This window comes from Lissotriton vulgaris, chromosome 1_1 (genome assembly GCF_964263255.1).
Source record: "Lissotriton vulgaris chromosome 1_1, aLisVul1.2, whole genome shotgun sequence".
NCBI classification, from domain to species: Eukaryota; Metazoa; Chordata; class Amphibia; order Caudata; family Salamandridae; genus Lissotriton; species Lissotriton vulgaris.
Genome location: NC_141685.1, coordinates 1,587,967,200 through 1,587,992,997, shown reverse-complemented (window position 1 = coordinate 1,587,992,997; position 25,798 = coordinate 1,587,967,200). Strand labels below are relative to the sequence as shown.

Sequence of the window (25,798 nt, the reverse complement as noted above, 5' to 3'; positions counted from 1 at the left end):
AACCTTGGTCAAAAAACTCTTCCTCACACAGCTGAAGTCAACAAGGGCAGAAAAGGAGAGGCTTAAACCCACCAATCTCTCTTATAATAATCTCACACCGAAGCAAGGCATGGAACCTTACCTAAGGGTCATGTACAATGCGCAGGATCGCTATCTCATAACCCGATTTAGAATCAACATGTTACACCACATCCTTGCAGTGCCATCTGGATTTACCCACACAGTGGAGGAGAAGGGTACCTGCGGCTGCGATCACAGATCTCCGCAGGATACCCTTCATTTTGTCTTACTATGTCCATTGTACGCGACACCAAGACGCAAGTTCCTGGTGGGTATCCTAAAAGAGCTAAAATTCAAGCACGCGAAATTGGCGTTGAGATTTTTACAGGAAGCCGAGGACGCTTACACTCTATTTTGCACGACAAACTTCATTCGGATCGCAACTAGACTGAGGTCTACCAGAGACATTGTCCCTTAATGGAATTGGATATTTAAATTTCTTAAAAACTACCTTGGCCCTTCTATTAAGTATAAAACTTTTTTAAACTTCTTCAACTGAATATTATTAATATCGCTTTTTAACCTGTGTATGTATATTGTATTTGTGCTTTTATGGTGTCTTTTTAAGAACCGAATAAAGTTTATAAATTGAAATTGATATGATGTACCTCCTATTCCTGGCATCAAAGGTCCACTTGCTCCCTCTTTATTTGATCACTATTTACCTGATCGGGATTTCACATCCGTTCATGCAAACAACGCTCAACTAGGAAATCCATTTACCAGGATTGAACAAGAATACAAGGCACATATCAGTTCTCTAAGAACTAGGGTATTTATTGACAATAAACATACATCACAATACTATGCAACATAATTTCTGTAAAGAAAAGGTAAAGGTTAGGATGCGCGCTCATTAAAGAAAGGGCGGAGATCACCTTGTTAACATGAAGTCGGGACTCGGCAGTCATCTAGGTTCCCTTCTCGTCTCTGTGTCCTGGCTCGCCTCGCAGTCACACCCCAGCCGTCACAAGTACACGTCTGCACCGCTAGGCTCAACCTCGTCTGCTTCCCTCCAGGCCACCGGAACCTTGCTGGTTATTAGCTCCCGTCTCTCTCTCTCTCTGTGTCAGTGCGCTCCGCGCTAATTCTCCTTCAGTCTTTCCCAGAGAGTTTCGGTCTTAAATCTTTCTCGGACTTCAAAGATGGCGACTGTCCGCCATGAAATAATTAATGGCAGAGATGCTAACGGCTAGACGCCGCCTACGAACTAACTGACAACTGACTAACACCTTCGCTAATATCAAAGCCCGTTCCTTCATGGAAAGTTACGGCCAGCAACCTGCCGCCCACCAAATTCTTGTACCTCCCCGTACCAAGGACACGTTCCCAGCCGGCCGGCCTGAAGTTGTGTCCTCGGAGTGGAGAAAAATACATTCCTTCGATAAGGGCCAGCCTGAGCCGGTTCTCTCCAAGCGAACAACAGCTTGAAACTAAAACATTACACTTAACCTAGAAGGCCTCTCGAGCTACCAGGCATAGAGCAAGATGGAGTCTGTCTCGGTTAAGGCCTACAGGGCCCGCAATATCCGTAACTCCATGGAAAATATCCTAACACGTTAGCAAATGGGCAAATCATGATTAGTACTTATGTATCTATCCCCTAACTTAAATTCATAAGCCCTACACTAAGGAAAGGGACACGAAAATGCTCTACTATATGAAAGGCAGGGATCCTGTCTATAGTCCTAATCCCTATGCTATGGGGGTGATAGGCTGGAGTCACTCTCCATCATTCTCCCTCTTAAAGGAGCCAGAAAAGGGCAGCCATTACATTACACCCCTTGACTCCAGTCTATTAACCACAAACTAAATAGAACTCACATCAGTAGAAGAATAATAGGAAACAAAATTAACTGACCTATGTCTCTTGCTAAGTCTACAAAATTGGAGCAGGGAAGGAATGCACTGAATAAAGCAACAAACAGCTATTAAAACACAAATGGTAACGATAACTCCCCCTAAAATCTGTCGTAAAGAATGCAAGTCAGGCAACCAATTAAAGAGCCAGTCAAAGAAACCCTGATCTATGTGTTGTCTAATTTCTGCAGTCAAGTCGTGGAGTTTGTCAATATGGGCTTGGATTGATTTAGAATGGTCGGACAAATTAAAACAGCATAGGCCCTCAAAATCGGAACATTCATGTCCATGTTTTAACAAAAGATAATCAATAGCAGCGCGATTCTGTAAAATAGCCCTACGTTCGCCTTTCGCATCTAATAAAAGATCAGATAAAACAGTAGAGGTTTGATTGATGGACTTAACCATCCAGCAGGCCATCTTGCCGATCGTTTTGGCATATAAACGGCCAATGCAGGCACTCCAATAATAGAAAAAGCTAAACCAAGATATTCCGATTTAGAATAAAGATGGACAGAGGAATCACAGTCCTCATGCAATGACATTGAATTACGTACAATACGGGAATGTGAATTAGGATGTGAGGAAAACATTAATAAACTCAATCTAGTGATGGCACATGGGCCACCAGAAATATTTGCAGGAATATAAGGCCAGGATGAATTCCCGCAAGAAAAGAGCCAGCCAGATGGCAATAACATGGAACGATAATAACTAGGGGCAACTAACAAACGTTGACATGTCATATTATTTTTAACAGAAAGACATGAATTCGGAAGTCTCTTCAAACACAGCAATCGTTGATGAGCTGAAAAAGAAGTTGCAGCTTGTATCTTCAGTTTAATACATTCGGTGATAGCTTTAGGATCACATGTCATTATAAAACATAGGTCTCCAGGGGTAACGTTAAAAGTAGTAATCCGGGAATGAATAGGGATATCGAGGTCTGGAAGAGCAGTACATAAGGGACAAAATTTGTGGGCCGCAAAATCGCCCAGAATAACATTTGGTCGGGCATTCGAGATATTAAAAATATGTCGCAAAGTCTCGGTAGATGCTGGGACGGCAACCAGGCAGGTCGCCAAAATGTCAGTGACAGACCTCATTGGCGTAAGACAGAAATGTGGAGAGTTCGTCACTCTCTTTGCAAGGGTTATCCAGAAATTAGAGGACGTAGTCCACGCAGAACGTGGAACTCGGATTCTCCAATCAACCGACGTCGGTGGATCCTCTCCTCTCCCGGCGTAGCAGGCCAAAAGGAGTCCAACGCCGACACATCCTGCAGCAGCAGTCCAGAGAATGATCTGAAAGAATACAAATACAGGCCTTAATCATTCTCGTAAATAACATTTATCAGCTGGGACAGCTTCCCAGCCATCTTTCCCTGGCTTCATCACCAAAACGGTGTTGTCATGACCGGTCGCAATAATATCAGCCTGTTCAGGAGGATTTTTAGGCGATTGCACCCATATTTTAGCTCCAGGAAGATCAGATGATCCGAAGCCTTTTTGTCCTCGCACAGTTAGCAACGTTGGGGCAGAGCCTTTCTTGATCTCACCACTGAAGACAGGCATAATCAGTAACTGAGCAACGCGGTCAGACTTTTTGATCAATAAATCAGTCTCACTGCTATTAAGCAAGAGAACCTTAATCTCTCCCTGATAGTCACTGTCAATTACTCCTCCGAGCACTTGAATACCTTTCAGGGCCAGACCTGATCTGGGGGCAATTAATCCAAAACTACCGGCAGGTATGCAGACACCAATGCCAGTTTCAACAATGATTCGGTCTTTTCCTGGTAAATTTGCATTATTTAAAGCATGCAGGTCTAGGCCTGCGGAACCTGGGGTCGCTCTACATGGAGCCAAAGCACCGGGGGTAATTTCCCAATACATGACAGTGTAGGACAGAGAATTAGGCTTTACATCAACATTCGGAGGAAACAAACGCATCAAAGGGGATTCAGCATGTAACAAAGGGCGATTATTTAAAATCAATAAAGCTTGAAACAAAACATCCTTCCAATTCTTATATCGGTCATCAGTCAATTTACGCAATTGTTCTTTCAACAAACCATTCATTCTCTCAATCAGTCCTGAAGCTTGTGGATAATATGGAATGTGAAACACCCAATCAATGTTATTTTCCACACAGAATTCCTGTACCAATCTTCCACGAAAGTGGGATGCGTTGTCTGATTGAATTTGGAATGGGACACCATAGTACAGAGTAAGCAGCTCCAGGGTTTTAATGTTATTCACTTGGGTAGCGTTCTTGCAAGGGAAAGCGACCAGAAGGCCACTATAAGTGTCAACAACTGTACAAATATACTGACAATTCCTGCTCATAGGGAGCGGACCAATATAGTCAATCTGCCAAATTTGAGCGGGCAATTTACCTCGATGTAAGTGGCCTCGAACAATTTGAGGCACCTCCTTTTTTCTAGAATGCTGACAAATGGGACAATGTAGAATGACATCTTTAATTAAAGAAAAAGGAATATGAATTCCTCTATCGGCAGCCCACCTGCTAGTGGCCTTTTCTCCAAAGTGTCCTGCTTTCTGGTGGGCCCACTTCGCCAATCCCACCAAATCAGAATCTTGCATGTCCACCACTGCCTCAGCAATTTTAGATTTTTCATCTGCAATGTTATGAAAGAATTTATCAAGGGAGTCAATTGGAGTGTGAGCATCCACGTGAAAGATTGTTACAGTACTCTGCGGGAGCAACTCCCAAATTTCTTGCCATAATTCTTTACCCCACAATTCTTTTGAATGCAATTCCCAATTATGAGAATGCCATGTTGGTAACCATACCGCCAGTCCATTCGCAGTGGACCAGGAATCAGTAAAAATATGACATGTGCCAGGCAATTCCTGTTTCAAAACCTGGTAAACTGCATAGAGTTCAGCATACTGACTACTCTTACCATCACCAGTTGTACTCAATAATTTCTGCGTGATTGGGTTATAAGAAACAGCTTTCCAGTGTCTTTTCTCACCAATGAACTTCGCTGAACCATCCGTAAACCACACATGTTTTCTATCCTCCGCGGACAGATCATCAAATGATTTACCCCACTTAACGGGAGACTCCTGCACTACGGGTACGGAACAAATCGCTTCCAGTTTCATTGGAGGGCGCCTGCGCCACTCGCTCGTGTAAAACCGCCACACCTTTCGGACCCACACGTGCCCTGTCCTGAATGTACCATTTCCATTTAATCACACTCGCCTCTTGAGCATGTCCAATTGGATGGGACTTCGGTGAACTCAAAACCCACTGCATGATGGGAATTTCAGGCCTCAAAATCACAGCATGGCCTAGGGTCAGTTTCTCGGTATCCACCAGAGCCCAATAACAAGCAAGTAATTGTTTCTCAAAGGGTGAGTAACGCTCACCAGCCTCAGGTAACTTTTTAGTCCAAAAACCTAATGGCACTTTTTGTCTGCCCTGCTTTTGCCACAGGCTCCAATTGGCATACAGACCTTCCACGGACACGTTCAAGTCCACATCACCTTCACCCACCGGCCATAAATCCAAAGCATACTGAATAGCTTCATTAGCCAAAGTAAAAGCATTCTGTTGAGACTCACCCCATTCAAACGCATTCTTTTTACGAGTGACTCGATATAATGGAGCCAGAATCTGACTCAGATGGGGAATATGCTGACGCCAAAAGCCAAACAAACCAATGAAACATTGAGCCTCTTTCCTGTTTCTAGGGACTGCAAAATCAAGTATTTTTCGCTTCACCTGTGGGATCACTTCTCTGTGACCTTCATGCCAATTGATTCCTAAAAATTTTACATTTTGGGATGGACTTTGTAATTTGTCAGGATTAATTTCCCAACCTTTTGCTGGCAAACAGTCAAGGATCTGATCTAAATGGGACTGTACCTGGTCTTGCGTTTCACCTTGAATCAAAATGTCGTCAATATACTGACACACCTGAACTTGTGGATTCGTGGGCACTTCAGACAAATGCTCTGCCACCAGCCGGTGACAGATCGTAGGACTGTGTACATAGCCTTGAGGAAGACTCCGGAACGTCATTTGACGTCCATTCCACGTAAAACTGAACTGTTCCTGACATTCGGGGGCAATCGGAATTGAAAAGAAAGCATTAGCAATATCAATAGAAGCATACCATGTACCTGGATGCTTTTGAATCCTCTGAATCAAAGTGACAATGTCAGGCACTGCAACAGTCAATTTAGGTGTGTGTTTATTCAATTCTCGATAATCAACAGTCATGCGCCAAGAATTATCACTTTTGCGCACGGGCCAGACGGGAATATTCCAAGCAGATGTGACCGGAGTTATAACTCCCGCGTCAACCAAATCCTGAATTGTAGCAGTAATTTCTTCATGACCACCTGGGATACGATATTGCTTTTGAGAAATTACCTTCGTGGCTAAAGGAATTTTAATAGGTGGCATTCGCAAACGGCCAACCCGTACGGGTCTGGTCGAAATGTACTGTCTAGTTCCAAATTGATAACAACCATCATCCAAATGCAAAGTCATTCCTTTTAAAATATCAATTCCAATTATATATTCCAAAAGTGGTACAACCAACACAGAGTATTCTCTACGAGGAATCCTACCAATTTTAATTTCAAGTGCAGTTTGAACTGCGGGTGTTTCTTTACCACCTAAACCAGTAATTGTGAAAAACTGTCCTTTAAATTTCTTTGATTTACCATAAATCAAAGTGGCCTCCGCCCCAGTATCAACTAATGCTCGGGCCCTCTGGATATTACGATGTTTCCAAAAAATCTCAATATCTACATAGGGTCTGTTGTCTCTGTGAGCCCACTTGTGTACCGGAGCTTGACCTATTTCCTAGTCATTTTTCCTGCGTTCTGTCAACCAAGACAAATCAGGGTAAATGCTCTCAGTTTTCTTTGGTATCAAAATATCTTGTTCATATCCGTCTCCAGTACGAAACGGATTATTGTCATGTTCAAAAAATTGTGAATTGCGGTCAGAAAGTCTGTTACGATCATCCCTTTTTCTCATCTCGGGGGAATAACTCCTCTCCTCTCTTTGTCGGTTGGAAACACGATCATCTCTCCCCCTTTCACGGTCATCCTCTCTCCCTCTCCCGCCAATACGATGAGGGGATGCATCACGTTCACAACGCCGATCATCACGGCGATCAGAATTCACACGTCGTCTCTCATCACCACTGTCATCCGAACCACGGTCATACTCATTCTTTCGCACTCGACGGGCACCCTCCTTCCGATCCAAACCACGCTTACGAAACATGTCCCATAGGCGATTATTAGGCTCACCGTCAATGTCCTCCCTTTTGACACCATCAGCAATAAGAGCAAGAAACATGTCACGTCTAGAGAACTTATAGTCCCCACCAGTACGACCCTCAGGTCGAGATTGTCTTTCAGGTTTAAACCACTCACCCAGCTCACCAAGCTGACGAACAGAGTCAAGCACAGCAGACAAAGGATTGCCAGTTTGATTAATCAACAAAGTCATCATGACCTGCTTATAAGCAACAGGCGAAGAACGGATAATTCGATTGCGCACAGAAGATGTTAAAAGACCATCCAGCAGTCTGTCAGCAGTACTAAGAAAGATAGCGGTTTTCATGACTTCTTCCTTTAAACGTTGCGACGCATCGCGCAAAGTGTACCATGGCTTGTCATCAATAGGCCAATCAGATTCAGTAGGATATTTGTGATTACAGCCGTCAGACGCAAGCTGGAGCAAAGTAATTTGACCAGCACCATTATAGTTCCGAAAATGATCTTGAATAGTAGAATCAGAACTCAAAGAGCAAAACCGTAAGCAATCAACAGCATCAAGCATAATACCGGCAGCGCCAAGTTCATAAAGGCGCACCATCCAGGTAAGCAAGGCCTCACCAGGCCGTTGGCGAAATCGTTGTAAAATGTCACTAACCTCCTGCTGAGTAAAATCTTCAATACAATCCAAAGCAATACCAGCTGGATTACCAGGGGCTTGTTGTAATTTGCGCCGAAACACAGGGTGAGCAGAAACCTCAGGAAGAGCTTCCGAGGAAGCCCGCAACTTAGATTTAGAAGAACATTCGGGGCAAGATACATCATCCGAATGGGAAGAACGAGCACGGTCGCTGTGAGGAACCGTATCAGTATATGAAGCAGATTTACAATCACGTCCGGAGCGAGAAGATTCGCGCTTGTCACCCTCCTCCGCCGAGGAGTCTGAAGCATTTGAATCCCAGATATTACCATCCCACTCATCAGGGTTCCAATCCATTCCGGCTTTTGCTACAACCAGACGCACTTTACGAGTAGATACACGACCACGACGATGTTTATACTTATATCGTGCAATGCGGACCGCAGCTCTTTCGGCTATGGTCTGATATGTTTCAAGTTTGTCGGCAAGCAATTTATTTTGACAACGCAAAAGAGTATGCGCATTTTGCAACTCAACACACTGTCCTTCCATGTCCTTAAACTGCTTCTGTAGCTGAACAAACCTCTCATGAAGTATCCTATATGCATTAAGAACAATCCAACCTCTGCGTCCTAAAATAGGAAGCTCATCACCCTTCACTACTGGCGCTTTCTGTAAGCACGATACCACATCGGCAGGCTCCGCCTGCTCCAAACAAGAAGACCAATTTTCACTCAAACCAGTAGAATCAGCCCACTCACGGGCCAAAGCCTCGTAAGGCGTACACTCCCAGCCGGGAATCTGAATCGGTAACTTGAAAACCGACGGTGATTTTTTCGCAAACATATTGACACAAAAAAGTTATATACACAATTATAAACAAAATATTATACGTACGAGCCGAGCGCAAACCAACAAGATCAAAACAATACAGCGCACACAGGCTTCGTAAACAGTTCGTGACGCCAGATGTAATGGCCGAATTTTCCGCTTAGATGGGATCAGCCCCTAGGGGCCCCTATAACCCAGCCAAAACGTACTCACCTCCCTCCTTAGAACGTATTCACAATGAATATGGATAGATATATGTATATACAGATCGTACCAAAGGATGGGGAAATAGCAATACACATGCATAGATTTTCTACAATATCTTATTCACATCAGTTAGTCTCGCGGCCACTCCGACCCAGACTGATCTACCCTAGGGCAGATATGACACACAATCCGGTGCGTCTACACATGGGCCTGCAGAACCCAATGCTCTCCTTTCCAAACGGTTCACAATCCGGTAAACATACACGCCAGTATCCCCCCTGACGCTCTCACTTACGCAAGCCACAATCCTGTGGGTATCCACGCTGGTAATCCTCCCCAAAGTTCTCACTAACGCCGCATATCAACGACGACCACATTCCTATGAGCAATTATCGGGACAATGTCTCATTTATCTACTTGGGATAGAACTATGATAATGAATTTTAATACGGTTCCAAATGATATGATGTACCTCCTATTCCTGGCATCAAAGGTCCACTTGCTCCCTCTTTATTTGATCACTATTTACCTGATCGGGATTTCACATCCGTTCATGCAAACAACGCTCAACTAGGAAATCCATTTACCAAGATTGAACAAGAATACAAGGCACATATCAGTTCTCTAAGAACTAGGGTATTTATTGACAATAAACATACATCACAATACTATGCAACATAATTTCTGTAAAGAAAAGGTAAAGGTTAGGATGCGCGCTCATTAAAGAAAGGGCGGAGATCACCTTGTTAACATGAAGTCGGGACTCGGCAGTCATCTAGGTTCCCTTCTCGTCTCTGTGTCCTGGCTCGCCTCGCAGTCACACCCCAGCCGTCACAAGTACACGTCTGCACCGCTAGGCTCAACCTCGTCTGCTTCCCTCCAGGCCACCGGAACCTTGCTGGTTATTAGCTACCGTCTCTCTCTCTCTCTGTGTCAGTGCGCTCCGCGCTAATTCTCCTTCAGTCTTTCCCAGAGAGTTTCGGTCTTAAATCTTTCTCGGACTTCAAAGATGGCGACTGTCCGCCATGAAATAATTAATGGCAGAGATGCTAACGGCTAGACGCCGCCTACGAACTAACTGACAACTGACTAACACCTTCGCTAATATCAAAGCCCGATCCTTCATGGAAAGTTACGGCCAGCAACCTGCCGCCCACCAAATTCTTGTACCTCCCCGTACCAAGGACACGTTCCCAGCCGGCCGGCCTGAAGTTGTGTCCTCGGAGTGGAGAAAAATACATTCCTTCGATAAGGGCCAGCCTGAGCCGGTTCTCTCCAAGCGAACAACAGCTTGAAACTAAAACATTACACTTAACCTAGAAGGCCTCTCGAGCTACCAGGCATAGAGCAAGATGGAGTCTGTCTCGTTTAAGGCCTACAGGGCCCGCAATATGCGTAACTCCATGGAAAATATCCTAACACGTTAGCAAATGGGCAAATCATGATTAGTACTTATGTATCTATCCCCTAACTTAAATTCATAAGCCCTACACTAAGGAAAGGGACACGAAAATGCTCTACTATATGAAAGGCAGGGATCCTGTCTATAGTCCTAATCCCTATGCTATGGGGGTGATAGGCTGGAGTCACTCTCCATCATTCTCCCTCTTAAAGGAGCCAGAAAAGGGCAGCCATTACAGACACACTTTCCCATTCTGGGGAAGGCTATTTGGTAGTGTAAGGAGCCCATCCTTAACCTTGCCAAATAGAATCTATGATGGATATTTCTTACTGAGATGAGGTACAGTTGGATGCACATCAAAAGTGGGCCTTCACAGTAAGATTTAACACTCTGTTTATACTCTAAACGGGATTTTTTTTCTATGGTCGAGGGCAAGGCAATTCCTTATTATATCCTTAGTGAACTTGGTCTCATCTTTAGTCCAAATTCCATGCCAGAATGTAAGGGATGCCATGCTAATAAAATTGCTAATATAAGGTACGCACAGCTCTCTGTGAACTATATATGACGCAGTAGAATTTGGAACGGCTAAGACCCTTTTTAAAGATTTATTTTCCTGGGTTTGTAAAAGGGATATATTAGCACTCCCCCATATGGCTGCTCAATAGCATGAGCCTGTAATAGACTTACTCCTATACAGTGTAAGGATTTCCCGTACCGGTTTATTACATATTTTTGAAGAAATTTCAGCTTGCATAGATTAATATGTGCGCCCCAAGTACCATTCCTATTGAAAACAATACCCAGGTAGGTAAAAGATATTATTCTTTCAATTCGGACACCTCCCGCGTGATGTTGCCTGTTCTTCAATCTACTTTTCCCGCAAGTCAAAACAAAAGTTTTACTAAGGTTCAACTGTAAATCTTTTTCAGTCATGAATTGCGTGGATCTTTCTATTAGGACTTGTGAGCCATTCGCAGTCCTTGACAATAGGACTCCGTCATCTGCATATAGGAGTACTGGGGTTACGCGTATACCAACTCTAGTGGCATCAGCACTTCGGTTTTGTAAGAACAGGTCAAAATTATTAATATATAGGGAGAATAAAAGGGGCGCTAAAACACATCCTTGTCGTATCCCCTGGGTGACTCTAAAATTGGGCGTTCATTCACATTTTGTGCCAAACCGCACTCTTGAAGTTAAAAAGATTTATATTTGTAATACATAAAAAATAATGTCATTTGGAGCGCCCAGCCCTTTCGATGTTTGCCATAATTTAGCGTGGTTGACCAGGTCGAAAGCACTGGTAAGATCGACAAAACAAAGGTGTAACTGATCTTCCTTAGCTAGGGTATAGTTCCCTAATAGCAGCTCGAACTTTTTCCCAATTCCCCTTCCAAAGCCATATTGGGCCTCAGTTAGGATATTATTCTCGTTTATCCAACTTTCCAGTCTTCCGAGCATAATTCTGCCCATCAGTTTACATGTGGAATCTAGGAGGGATAGGGGGCGGTATCACTTTGCGTTCCCTCTCTAAAAGGTGGGAAGCAACCAATAAACAAAGATCCTTAAGTATTGCCCGGCGGTGTCGCCTCTTTAACCCACAAAATATTGATCAATGAAGAGGCAGGCGCTGGAGACTGGAAGGCAGGAAACAAGGGTTTATTCTCTCCGGAGGAGAAACACATCAGTTCGGACAGCAAGTATCGTCACGAGGTGCTCTAACCGCATCTCTGAGGCCTGGCCTTTTATACACAAGTTTATGATCTTTATTGCATGTAACACATTCTTGCAACGCTTTGAAGTATGAAAGGACATCCTCGGAATCTCCCCTTCAGGCCCGTTCCCACACACATTTACAGTTGAAGTCCCCACCCCGGTCACAACAGGTGATGATTATCGCGCAGCTGGACATTCCGCCGATTCACGGAATGTGTGGGGTTGATCGGATCTCATAGGGTGGGGGCTTTGATCAATTCGAGGGTCCTTTAATGGGGGAAGCTTCCTACTGTACGGGGGGGGGCAATAAACAGTATCCGCAGGGCCAGGTGGCGACCTGGGAACGAGGAAGACAAACGGGCACACAGGAAAAGGGGGTTTGTATCAAAGGACCTGGGACCATGAAAGGGATGAAGGGAGGTGTTGCGCTGGGAACAGGATGGGATTCCGAGGCAGAGCTGCGCAGATGGGGAGGGTTTATGGCCCATGCATGAGAGAGCGGGGGTGACCAGTGCGTGGGGGGTGCTTGTGAGGGCGAAGAGCCGTGCTGGGGGTCAGTGGCGTGCAGAGGGTGGTTCTGACCAAGGTACCTAAAATGGCGGGTATGCACGAAAAAAAGTGTGGCATCGGGGGAAAAGGCAAGATGGCGCAGATAATGTTTACCAAACCGTATTAATTTTCCACAGTCCTCCCTTTAACATTCCTAAGACATCTTGCTGGCCTATTTCCTATCCATGTCTACTGTGGCAGTCATAAGTAAAGAAGTAGGAACCCAGGTGAAGGAGCTGTGCATAAACATTACATTTAAAATCTTTCATCTTAGGAGGCGGGCCCATCGTTGAGCTCGTTGCAGGAAAGTCATAGTAATGCAATATCGGACAAAAATGATTCTGTAGTGAGAGCGTTGGGTACATTTCATAGATGCTTATAGTCATTCGGAATATGAACTGATAGGTTATTACATGTGTATGTTCATTTCGTACTCGGTTGGAGCGTAATCAATACAATGGTGGCTGGGAGAGAAATGAGACGTAGTAAAAACGATAATCAGGGGTGTCATTGTTCGAAGAGGAGGGGTGTTGCTTTTTCCAGTGTCTTATTGTCGTGGACCATTATTAGTGAGTTCTCAGCATTCTTTGTCGTCTTCTGTTGGCACTGTTGAGCACCGGCGGTGGAGCTATGCATCCAGCTCTATTCCAGGTCCTGCGTTGCAGGGCATGACCTTTTCCTCGTTTTTCTGGTCAAAAAGGTCCTTTTTCGCCCTGTGTCCTAACTATTCTTTCATGGGTACCTTAGACAGGGCACCCAAGTTTCATTTTAGGCTGCAACAAAACCCTATTCTATCTGACTGCAGTTTTTTTCTTTTTCGAGTCGATTGTCAAGGAGTTCAGGTGGAAGAAGGGGGTGTGTGAGTAGTCCTTACGGTAGGTCGGAGGAAGAGGGGATGGAGCAGGGCCAGATCGGGAACAGACCAGGGGGACGGAAAATTTCAGGTAGACGGGCCCATGACCGGGCTCAGAGGGCGGGGACCTTTCGGCACATGTTGATCATCGAGCAGGGGCATCAGTTCAGCCCTTTCCTTTCATTTTGTCGGAAACAGTGCCTCGTCCTGCGACTCCTTACTGTTGCGGTCCCGCCTTGGCCAAAGTCGCAGATGATCCACGATCTGCAGTCAGGCCGCGTGCTCCCACATCCGGTCTCTCTCTCCTCCGACAGTGGTACCCTTAAATGAGTTTGAAAAGACAGTCTTTAGAGAATTGGCAGAGGAAGGTAATCACATAAGTCTATTTCTCTCCCAACTCCAAGCAACTGGGGAAACATCTGTTACATTGGGGATTACAACCAACGTATAGATAATTGATGATAGATTTGCTGGATTCCCTACAACTTTCCTTCGTACCTATTTCTTTGGCGTTTGTTGGTATTACATTCATTGTCGTGGTACGAGGTCTGATACCTATTCATTGCATTTGTTTATTACAGTCACGTCAGTTCTTCTGGCAGAGACCTACTTTTCTAGTACGAGTCTTACAAAGCTATACCGTCCTCCAGGGCTTTGTATTTTACGAAAAAGTGCAACGTGCTATCACCATGGTCTGATAGGTATCTTTCTGATGAATGAACATAGGCTAAACAATTTTCCATTATATCAATGCATCCTATCTTTCAGCTAAACATTTTACTTTCAACAGGGTTTACTGCAACAATTTCTTCATTTCGATCTAATCTTAACTTCGCAAACATCATTCTAATTTCTACATAGTCTCTTACAACCTGGCTACTTCATTAAAAACGGGGGGGGGCTTACGATAACTATTCGACTCATCCTTGGGGTGACCGGGGTCTTATGGAAAACAACTAGGAACATAGCAAACTGGGGTGAGGGACTATCGTCTTGCTTTGTGTCGCAAGGGCGTTATCTAGCAGAAGGCTACAGTTCAGTTGTTAAGCGTTCAGGGACATTTCTCAAATTCTAAACTTTGTAGCTTGTTCATCAACAAATCATTTCTAGGAACAACGGCTGGCCTGTGTCAGCCGTAAGTCGACCCATCTCTTACAACCAGGGGTGAGCCACATTTTTCAAACTCTCGTCCGGGGCAGCTGATACAAAACTGGGGGCGTTCTGGGAAGACGGGGATGCTTCGATCACTTTTACTGTTTGGGCATTGAGACAATTCGGGACGGGGAAGGTCGCGTTACCTGAGGTATTTTATCATAGAAGCCACTGACATGTAGTTCCCTTATTACGGGTCAGATTAGGGAACCTCAGTCGTCTTACCTGTCCTTTCCTTTTTGGCCAATTTAGGTTTCATCAATATTTAGCAGAAAGGAGAGGTAGTAACATGGTATCAATGTGATTTTATTTAAGACAAATTTGTTCAAATACTTGCGGTATTTGGAGCCAATTGGGTGGTGCACCAGGGATGGTGGTTCGCCAATTAGCTGCCAGTCGTTAGGAAGAGGTGGGAGTGTAGGAGAGAGAGAGAGAGAGAGAGAGAGAGAGAGAGAGAGAGAGAGAGAGAGAGAGAGAGAGAGAGAGAGAGAGAGAGAGAGAGATGTGCAACAATAGGCTAAACAGTACACGTGCGACATGGAGAGTGGCCGTGTACTAAGATAGGCTATTCAGCGCATTACACAACATGAGACATTACAGGTCTGTGTTAGAATTTAGAAAGCATGCAGTTTGGGACGGACGAGCATTAGGCCGGGTACAGAGGGACATGCATTGAGTAAAAAGCACCATTGTGTCGCACTTCTCGCACTCTCGGTCCTTTGCCTAGTTAAGTCAATGCTTCAGTCGCACAGAAAACTTTTTCTCATAGTTTCAGACATACGTGACATGTGCTCATTCACGCAAAACGGGTTAGGGGTGATCGCGTCTCATCATATCATACAACTATTGGCTCTTTCGTTACAAGAGCAGTTTGTGGGTGTCTTTAGGTGCCACCTTGCAGCGTTAGTCCGCTTCATGTATCAGACATGGCGTGGCTTCAGATCTTCACTATACCCCAGTCGTGATTCCAATGTAACCTGTAGAGGGAGGAAAAGAGGGGAAGGGAGGGGGACAACATTCGAGCATATCAAATGTACGGGCACGAAAGTCCTTTACTTACCACATACTCGTCTTATCTCCTCGGGATATAATCCCTGGGGTCTTGGTTTCTGAAGCCAGGGGGCGGGCAGTGTGGTAAGGATGGCAAGCGATAGGTTGTTCATGAGGGAGACGGTCCGAGTGTGGCATTATAGGTCGTGTGTAGGGAAACGTTAAAAATTCGGAGGCGCTTAGTGCGAGGTATCTAGTTTGTAGATGGATCTAGCTATCGGGATCCTTAAATCATTCCCAATGCTGTGATGTCCCAAGGCATATCAGCTCTTTGGCCAACCCTGTTCCCTAGTACCTTTGAGTACCATATCTTTATAACATTTTATCATTTACACCGCTTCACTTTACCCGTTCTCAGAAGTCGAGGTCCTTCTCCATGCGTTTGTTCCTGAGCCAGTCGCACATTTGGAGGCAGCATATCGTGCCTTAGATTCGATCATCAATACGGGGCTGAGCAACCATTTTCTAATAACCTTAAAAAGAGAACAAAACAGGGCGTACAGAAAAACCCTCCCGCTGATCCCATATTTACAAACGTATGCGATACCTGTTCATAGTTTGAAAAACCTTTATTTGCACAATTTGATCAGCATGTAAATATGAGAGTGCAATCGTATTTGGCCGGACACGGCGTTGGCTGAAGCACGTACAGTAGGGGGCTATTTTGCAGCATTAAAAACATTTTAAAAGGGTTTATTTAGTTATTTGCAGGAAACTAAAAACGTCTATCAATAGTTGAGGGATCAGAGGGCATTCATTTCATAATTGGAAGTATAGTCAGACTAGTTGCAATCAAATTTCCTAGATGCATACCGTGGGCGTGTGCCATAAGCGACGTTATGTATCAGTTACAATAATATCATAATAAATCGTACATTGAAACCAACATTTTAACGGGATCCTTTTACATGTTCGTCAAGTGAACCCTCCCCCTTTTTCGTCAAGTGTACAAAGGATCATATACATATCTCAGAACATCAAGTCTTATTAGCTAAAAACACCACGAGGTGTTCGTGAGTTCCTATTGATACCGGCGCCATTTTGGGCGAGGCCAGGTTAGTCCGGAAGTAGCATCAGGGACAAAATGTTTCTAACAACCGGCGGTTGGACCAGAGTCCCTTTCGGCAGTTCAACAAGACTTGTGCTAACAGAAGGGGCAGGTAATGTGGACCGTCAATCAAAAGGGGAGGGAGGCAAAATCTCCCCTACCGGATCACGTTGAGGTTCAGCCGGAACTTGCTCGAATTTGTTAGCCCACAATGTTTCTGGATGGTTCAGACTGAAGCTGGCGCTGACACGTGAGCACCACCATCTTGTGGCTACGTCGTGGTCATTTCGTTAGCGATCGAGGCAGTTGTTCCCCACCGGAAGCCTGTAGGGGCCGAGGGCTCCTGGGACTTTTGTAGAATCTTCAAGGCTGCGGGGATGCTGTCGGAGGTGGGGGCTCGTGCCCAGGTGGGCAACCGTCCGAGTTACATTACTGGTCAAAGTTACTCTAGCGGCCTAGACCCGACTTCCAGGGGGCCCAGACGCCATTTTGAGACTCCGCAGCAGCCGCCCTTCGTCGTGTCTGCAAGAGTGGATGAGACTTCTTGGGGCAAAAAAATGGAACACCGTGCCGTAGGAGCAGGACATTCGGCTCGGGGCGCTAGGGTGCAGCTGTGGTGCCTCCACCTGGGGAGGCGAGGGAGGCTCGTTCGCGCCGCCTCCCTCTCCCAGTGCACCCCACGCCGTCCCTTTGCGCGGGTATACATGATGGCCACCCCACATCCCGTGCTCCACAAGTACACTTGAGGGCCATCATATGTCTCGTGCTCCGTAAGTATGGTTGCCGGCCATTCTATGTCCGGTGCTGCGCAAGTATGTCCGTCGCTGGCCATTCTATGTCCTGTGCTGCGCAAGTATGTCCGTCGCCCGGCTGGAGGATTTCGGCGCCGGGCCGGGGCTGGGAAACCTCCACCTGGGGAGGTGAGGGAGGCTCGTTCGCGCCGCCTCCCTCTCCCAGCCCACCCTGCACCAATTTTTTTTAGCGGAGGTATTTGTGATGGCCGGACCAGGAGATACGAGGGAGGGGGGTCATCTGCATCCGCCCCCTCCCTACTCGTGGCCCGGGGGGCGCCGCCCCAGGAAGAAGAGGATGGGAGGACCATTTCATGCCGGGCCCGTGGTGCCTCCTGGACATCCCACCGGCGACCTCTTCGCTCGACGGCTGTCAGCAGGACCCCGCCCCACACGTGCTGTGGGTTTCACCTTCCGGATGGGCGTGACCGGTGACCTGCTGCATTTCGGGAACTTCCGGAGTGGGGGTAGGTATATATTTTTTTTTTTTGTTCATTGGGCGTGGTAGGAGGCGGGACAGGCATGCCTGGGTAATGGGGGGTGTCCACAAGAACAGTTTTCCTGAACGGGGGGGTTGTCTATGCAGGCCTGTAATTGCTTTTGTCCACAGAGTGGGGGGGGGGCAACAGAGAGTAATCAGTCCCATTGCACTCGAAGTTTGAGTTCATTAATGGAATGTATACTAATCTGTCCGAAACTACTCTGTGTGTTGTTCCTGTATGTTATCCGAATGGGTGGTTTTTGTGTTCGGGAACAGTAGCGGTAGTACGGGGTACGTCACCGGGTAACCTAGAGCTTGCCTGGGTTTCCCGCCTTAGCGTTGTTCGACCTATGAGAACTCAAACATGTCGCTGAAATCTGTCTGGCGAAATCTGTGCCATCGGGCGTAATCAAACGTGGTGGTTCTATCCGCCCTGTCAGTGTCAGTCTGATTCATCTTTGTCTCACGCCTTTTCCCTTTCTGCCGGCCTGTTATTTCTGTCGGCCCTCTGCTCTTACCCGTGTTCAGTAGAGTCGGGCATTGGGCTTTCCAGTGCCCGGAGTATTTACAAAAAGCACATTGATTTTGCCCTAAGTCTGTTCGTCCTGCGCGTAGTGTCGGGGGATTACGTTCGCGTCGTTGTATTTTGGGGTTGTCCTGTCGGTATATCCCTTTACACCGTTCCCTTCCTGTGTTTACTCCTTTGAACCGTGTCGCCGCTATCCCTTCCTTTGGCCTACCAGATGCTTGGAAGGTTGTCTGTCGCGTTTCTTTACCTACTCTGACTTCGTCTCTTTCTTTTCGTTGCATTGCTTCTTTGCGCCACATACCGAGACTGTCGAGCATAATAGGCGTTGTCTTACTACTACAAAGGGCTATTTCTAACGTTTCTATTTTATCAAGGTCGAAGGATCCTATCAGGGGCCACTGTTTCTCTTGATTTTCTTTGGTATACTTGTGCCATAGCTTACTATAAGCTATGGTAACTAATCCATACTTTGTGAACATGTCTTTATTAGGGGTGCCTTCCAGCGGAGCTAGATGGTCCACCTCTAATAAACGGTCCGGGTTGAACCAGCTACCAATCAGTGAGGAGAAGATAGACATGACGGATCACAATGGGGACAAAAGTCAGCACTACCTATCTTATCACTGCGTGCAAAGACTAGACAGAATATTTCTATTCTACGTTGTTTGCAGGCAGTGAATACCTCATGAACCAATATCAAACAGTCAATGTTCGGTCAATCAAACAATCAGTGGGGAGAATAAGTAGGCCCGCAAAGGTCTGCGTCACCTACCCTTTCACTATCTGCAAAGAGGGAATCTGTTCTTTCCTGTTTGCAGACAGAGAATCTCCAGAAAACAATCCGCGAACAGTAGTTCGGGTTCAATCAATTAATCAGTGTGGGAGAGGGAAATCTCCCGAAAACAATCCACGAACCGTAGTTCGGGTTCAAACAATCAATCAGTGGGGGAGAAAGATAGGCACGACGGCTGCGTTACCTATCCTTCACTGCTTGCAAAGAGAGAGCCTGTTGTTTCTCCGTTTGCAGACAGCGAATCTCCAAACAAATCAACAAAGAGTAATACTAGTATTTTCCAAACAATCAAACAATCATTTCGCAATTCGTCGTGTTTACACGACCTTACCCGGACCGCATGGACAGTTTCTTGTCTTCCGAATCCAGCGCCCGATCGTCCTCTTTTCTTCGTATTCCTCGCGGCACTCCTGATGGTTCCCAGTCAGGACCGTAGATCACTCGAGAGACGTCTGTTCGGAACCAGTGAAGTTCGGATGATCGGCTGCCAGACGAGGGTCTATTGGGCAGGAGCTCTCCCGATCGTTGCAGTCGTTCACTCTGTCGTCAGGACCTCTCCCACTGGATCCACGTGTCGCTGATGGGCCCCACGTTTGGGACGCCAATTGTAAAAGGTGGGAAGCAACCAATAAACAAAGATCCTTAAGTATTGCCCGGCGGTGTCGCCTCTTTAACCCACAAAATATTGATCAATGAAGAGGCAGGCGCTGGAGACTGGAAGGCAGGAAACAAGGGTTTATTCTCTCCGGAGGAGAAACACATCAGTTCGGACAGCAAGTATCGTCACGAGGTGCTCTAACCGCATCTCTGAGGCCTGGCCTTTTATACACAAGTTTATGATCTTTATTGCATGTAACACATTCTTGCAACGCTTTGAAGTATGAAAGGACATCCTCGGAATCTCCCCTTCAGGCCCGTTCCCACACACATTTACAGTTGAAGTCCCCAACCCGGTCACAACAGGTGATGATTATCGCGCAGCTGGACATTCCGCCGATTCACGGAATGTGTGGGGTTGATCGGATCTCATAGGGTGGGGGCTTTGATCAATTCGAGGGTCCTTTAATGGGGGAAGCTTCCTACTGTACGGGGAGGGGGGGCAATAAACAGTATCCGCAGGGCCAGGTGGCGACCTGGGAACGAGGAAGACAAACGGGCACACAGGAAAAGGGGGTTTGTATCAAAGTACCTGGGACCATGAAAGGGATGAAGGGAGGTGTCGCGCTGGGAACAGGATGGGATTCCGAGGCAGAGCTGCGCAGATGGGGAGGGTTTATGGCCCATGCATGAGAGAGCGGGGGTGACCAGTGCGTGGGGGGTGCTTTTGAGGACGAAGAGCCGTGCTGGGGGTCAGTGGCGTGCAGAGGGTGGTTCTGACCAAGGTACCTAAAATGGCGGGTGTGCATGAAAAAAAGTGTGGCATCGGGGGAAAAGGCAAGATGGCGCAGATAATGTTTACCAAACCGTATTAATTTTCCACACCTCTGTCTTTTTAAAGATAGGTACTATTATGCTTTCTACCCACGTTGCAGGTAACACTCCACCTATAGTAGCGTTAAAAACACTTAGTAAAATCGATGACCAAAAGTGTATATTAGATTTAAAAACATCAATAGGTACCCCATCTGGTCTTGCTGCTTTGCCATTTGTACTTTTGTTTAAACAATCACCACTGCGTCCCTTAGAATTCAGAGACGGCCCTCTGGGCGCAACTTTTACATAAGATCGCCGCTGCGATACTTTAGAAAGGTTAAACTTTTAAATCCAGTCTTTGTATTCCATAAAATTACAACATCCGGTATCTGTTGCATATGATTAATTTATTCCATCTTCTTAAATTTCAAATTAATATGTTGTACATCACATTTAATTTATATCCATAAATTCAATTTTCACAAGGTCCCAATGCATTTCGTGCCATCTGGCACTTCATCAGGGGAATCTGTAAATTAATATATATGGTGAGGATCCACACTTAAACATCATATATAACAGGAGCAAGAACAATTAATTTCAATGATCTTTGAAACTCTTCTCATAAGTATCTTATGTAAAAGTTGCGCCCAGAGGGCCGTCCCTGAATTCTAAGGGACGCAGTGGTGATTGTTTATACTTAACACCTCAAGGACGACGAGGTGATACCTCCGTGGCACACTACACTATATTCAATTTAAATCAACCTTTGTGCGCAGTCCAAAAAGTTTTGTTGTCTTACACTTTTGTTTAACGCATGTTTAATTTCATCCATGGTAATAGATGCTATCTTAACCGTGTCCACTAAAATAAAATTACTATTACCATCTCTCGTAGAGATCTCATCATCTGGATTAAAAATACACTCAAAGTACATCATCCATTCATCAGGTGTTACCAGGGTTTCTATCTTCTTCAGTGATGTGTTCTTGAAAAAGGGATGGTGTACAGTTTTCCAAAATAATATGGAGTCACGTGCCTCAGCAGATCGGATCAATTTTTCCTGTGCCCTCTCTTGAATTTCTATTTTTCTTGTATTTAGAGTATGTTTGTATTTTTGTCTGTACTATAAGAATCCTTTCACTATCCCTAGGTCTAACTTGTAGGGCTGCATTTAGTTCCTTATTTATCTCTGATCGAACCATCTGTGATTATGGTCACTATTTTTATTGTTTTTCATTTTTAGATCACCAGAGATTTTGGCCGTGATGTTATGAAAGGCCCTTACAATATCTGTGTTTAGGGACGATCTATCCAGGCAAGTGTTAATGTCTTTTTGATTTTTCCCTATTAAATTTTCCATAAACACTCGATCATTTCCATAACACCCGACCATTTAATAGAAATTCAGTTTGCTCCTTATATTTTAATGTCTACGTCAGCTACTCGCTCCCTATCTTGTTGGGGCAGACTTAGATTCGCGATCAGGAATAATGGGTGGTGGTCGCTGAAAGAGCTTGCCTGAATAAAAATAAATTCCACTAAACCCTTACAGTTCCACAATACTATGGCGTGATCAATATTCAAAGAGGATCTCGCTCCTTCATATGTTTGAGTAATAGTCTCTCCATCATGTTCACCCGGCTCCATGATTTCTAGATTATATTTATATATTACAGAATTAATTGCTTCACCATATGGGTTATGTGGAAAATGAACGACTGGGTCACCATATTGATCACTGTGACCACATTGTTCTCCGGTTAAACTTTTACACTTTTCACAATTAAAATCACCGGCCCAAATAATCGCCCTCTGTAAAAAGTCATCTAACTCTTCTTCTAATGTCACAATTACCCTGAGTCTTGTGCTATCAAAGACATTGTTATAGAAGTTTATTACTATTATACACTGTTTCCCCTTGGAACGAAAACATAAAAACTGAAAAAACTGTGATGTGGTATGGATTTTCCCCTAAGGTTAGTGGTGAGGTTACTGAGATTAAGGCCACTTGGGGCCATATGAAGGAAACCTAATTGCGCTCGCAAATGCTGAAAATAGCAGAATTTCAGAATGTGCGAATTAAGGCAGTGTGCTATGTAGCACACAAAAATCCACATGCATAATAAGGAATCACAAAATTTGCGATTCCTTATTTTGCTATTGCATTTCAGGAATCGCAAATTGCGATTCCTTAAATGCAATGTAGGAAGCACCCAAGTTCTGCGACTTTTGGTTTAAGGAATCGTACAATACCACCAACTTCAGGTTGGTGGTATTTTGAGATTTCTTTGAAAAATGCACCTTTTGGCATTTTTCAAGTACCATGTGGGTCACATACATGCCCTTAGGGCATGTATGTGGGCCACATGTGCACACATGTCAATTTCAGGGGTGCAAAAGGGTGTCCTATTGACACCCTTACAACCCTGAAATTGCATTCTCAATTGCGATTCTCTAATAGAGAATCGCAAATTGAGAATGTCTTCCCACTCATTCTTATGGGCCTTCTAGCCATAGGAATGAATGAGAAGGTATTCCTTATTTGCGATTCGCAATTTGCGATTCGCAAATAAGGAATAATTGGGATTCGCAAAAAAAATGCTAATCCTACCTACATTTTGTTTTGCGATTCTCTAATTGCGATTCCCAAGAAATCGCAATTTGAGAATCGCAAAACAAACATTACCTACATATGGCCCTTGGTCTCCTTTAGCTCTCCCCGCCTTTTAAGGGATTGCTTGTGTAGAGATCGTTTGGAATCCATTAATATAAAAAAAGGGTTCTGTCTGCCAGGTTTCTTGTATCAAAATTAACACACAGTCCTATGTCGCTTTTAGCCATTCCCCATCATTTAACTTGGTTTTTACCCCTGCGACATTCCGTGCCATGATAGTTAGAAACCCAAGTGATGGTAGACTACTAGCAATATTTTTTGTAGTGCTACTGGAAATATAATATATATATATAATATAACCAGAGTCAAAGTGGTTTGTTAAAATCATGTTTGGTTGTATTCATTCTGCTTTAGGGATGGTAACATTGGACAGTCATGGCAAGGCTGGGGTAAATTAGTGTACACTTAATAATGGATCGTTTTGGAGCACCTAGTTAAATCTGGTTATGGTTTAAGTGAATCATTATGTGAATTATTATAAATATATAATTACCCACAGATTTTAACACCGTTTGTTTAAGTGTTCCACCTGTTTCGCAGTTTCAAATTCTCTTTGATTCTTCAATTCTTCGCACATGAGAATTTGGACAGTAGAAAAAAACCGGAAAATGGGCAGAAGTACACTGTACATACCACAAAACTCAAAGACGAAGGAATTCATCTTATTTTCCACAGGGAAAGATTAATGCTCCTAAGGAAATTATTGAAATGTATGGCATGAGCGCTGAATTAGAAAACATCAATTCTTTTGTGAAAGTGCGAATGGATAAGCATTTTGGAGGCTTACAAACGTCCAATGTAAGAAATAAATCATATGCAAAAATGGGAGGCCTATTTAGCCTTGTACGTGTTTTTGGAGGAAGGAGATGTGTGACCAGTACAATAACTCAATCTGCATTTCATTTTCATTTGTTTTATTTTTGATACTTAAACAGCACAAATATAGCTTTAAAAGCTGCAAGCCCATAAACAAACAAGAAGGTAGACAATTTGGAGATTTGTACAACATTAACAGAGAAAAAGCAGAGGATCCTCGGTGTGAGAACACAGAACTCTCAGACCTACATGCACATTCTCTTTCACACATACATACTCACACTCAGCACATGCGCAGACACACACACCGATTCACAGCATGCATGCATGCAGAAACACACATACATTCATACATACACACACACACACGCCCAATATTACCAAAATTAAATTACCAGGTCGCAACCCTGGTGGCAGGAGGGAAGCTGCTGTCCTTTTCTGAAAGAACGGACTTTAAAAAAATCTCATCACCTCCTCTCAATGGCTGACCTTGCCAAAGGTCAGCCAATCAGAAGAGGACCTTCCTTACCTCCTCATTGAGTAGATGGGAGAGTTGATCAACCTGGCCCACTCTGTGAGGAGAGTCACAAATGAATACTTCAGGGCATAAAGCTGAAGATCCCAGGTCCAAACCTATCAATGATGCTCCAACTCGTCATAAGGGTGAGGCTCATAGAAGACATTTCCGAGCTGAGGAGGTCACACTTACCAGGCTGTGAATTCTTCAGCCTGGCAATGTATTTTCAGAGAGCCAGGCCCCTGCACATTTACCACATGTGCGGCGCTTGGATGCCTGACCCCAAAATGAAAAGAGTTTTTCAACTGCGCTTAGATCAGCCTGCCATAAACTGTTCATGCGTCGGAAACATGTGGAGGGGCGTCAGCCTTACCATTGGGCCGCTGCTGCCCAACTCAGGAAAATGAGTCACCAGCAGTCACAAACAGGGGCGGACTGGCTGTAGCGGGCACCGGGCAATCCCCTTGTGTGCCGCACGGGTGGGGGGCCGGTTTGTGCCCCCTGGGGTTTTGTTACAAGGCCGTCTTTGCAGTCGGTCCTGACAAAGAGCTCTGTGGCACCCACAACCGGTGGGGGGGGGGGGGGGGGGGGGGGCGGTCAGGCACTCTGCCAGGGCCCTGGTCACAAAAATATAGCAATCAGCTAAGAAAAATATAAAACCTCTACTGAAAAAGTACTCCTCCAAAACTTAAACATAGAGGAGATTTCATTGGTTGCAAAATTGTCTCATGTACCTTTTGAAAGTCTCACAATATATTGCGGCCTTCATATCAAACACACTTTGTATAGATTTGGATATATTCGCAATAGAATCATTATATTCATCTTGCAATGGAGCCCATAACACAGCATTTAGACCACAATTTAAAAAAAGAAAAGAACCCTCCCAGAAATCTTTAGTGATCGTTTAGACCTAAGCGGGAAATGTCCGTCATCGACAGGAGCAGTAGTACTTACAGCCTCTGCTTGCACCACAGCCGATGACCCACTTTTTTTCAAAGACGCACAGACTTTGGGTGCACTTTTTTTGTTGAAAGAGCTCCCAAGGAAAGCGCGGGCGCAATTTCTCCAAAATATCATGGCCTGAAATAATAAAGTCAATTCTCCTGATACACAGGAAATGTTCTCCTTGCATGT

At 44.9% G+C, this 25,798-nt stretch overlaps 1 protein-coding gene across 1 annotated transcript in view; it reads right to left on the bottom strand.

The window, feature by feature from the left end:
* Nucleotides 1-25,798, bottom strand: part of CFAP54 (cilia and flagella associated protein 54) — a 2,285,874-nt gene that overhangs the window by 2,074,762 nt on the left and 185,314 nt on the right. The gene's annotated exons all lie outside the window — the stretch shown is intronic.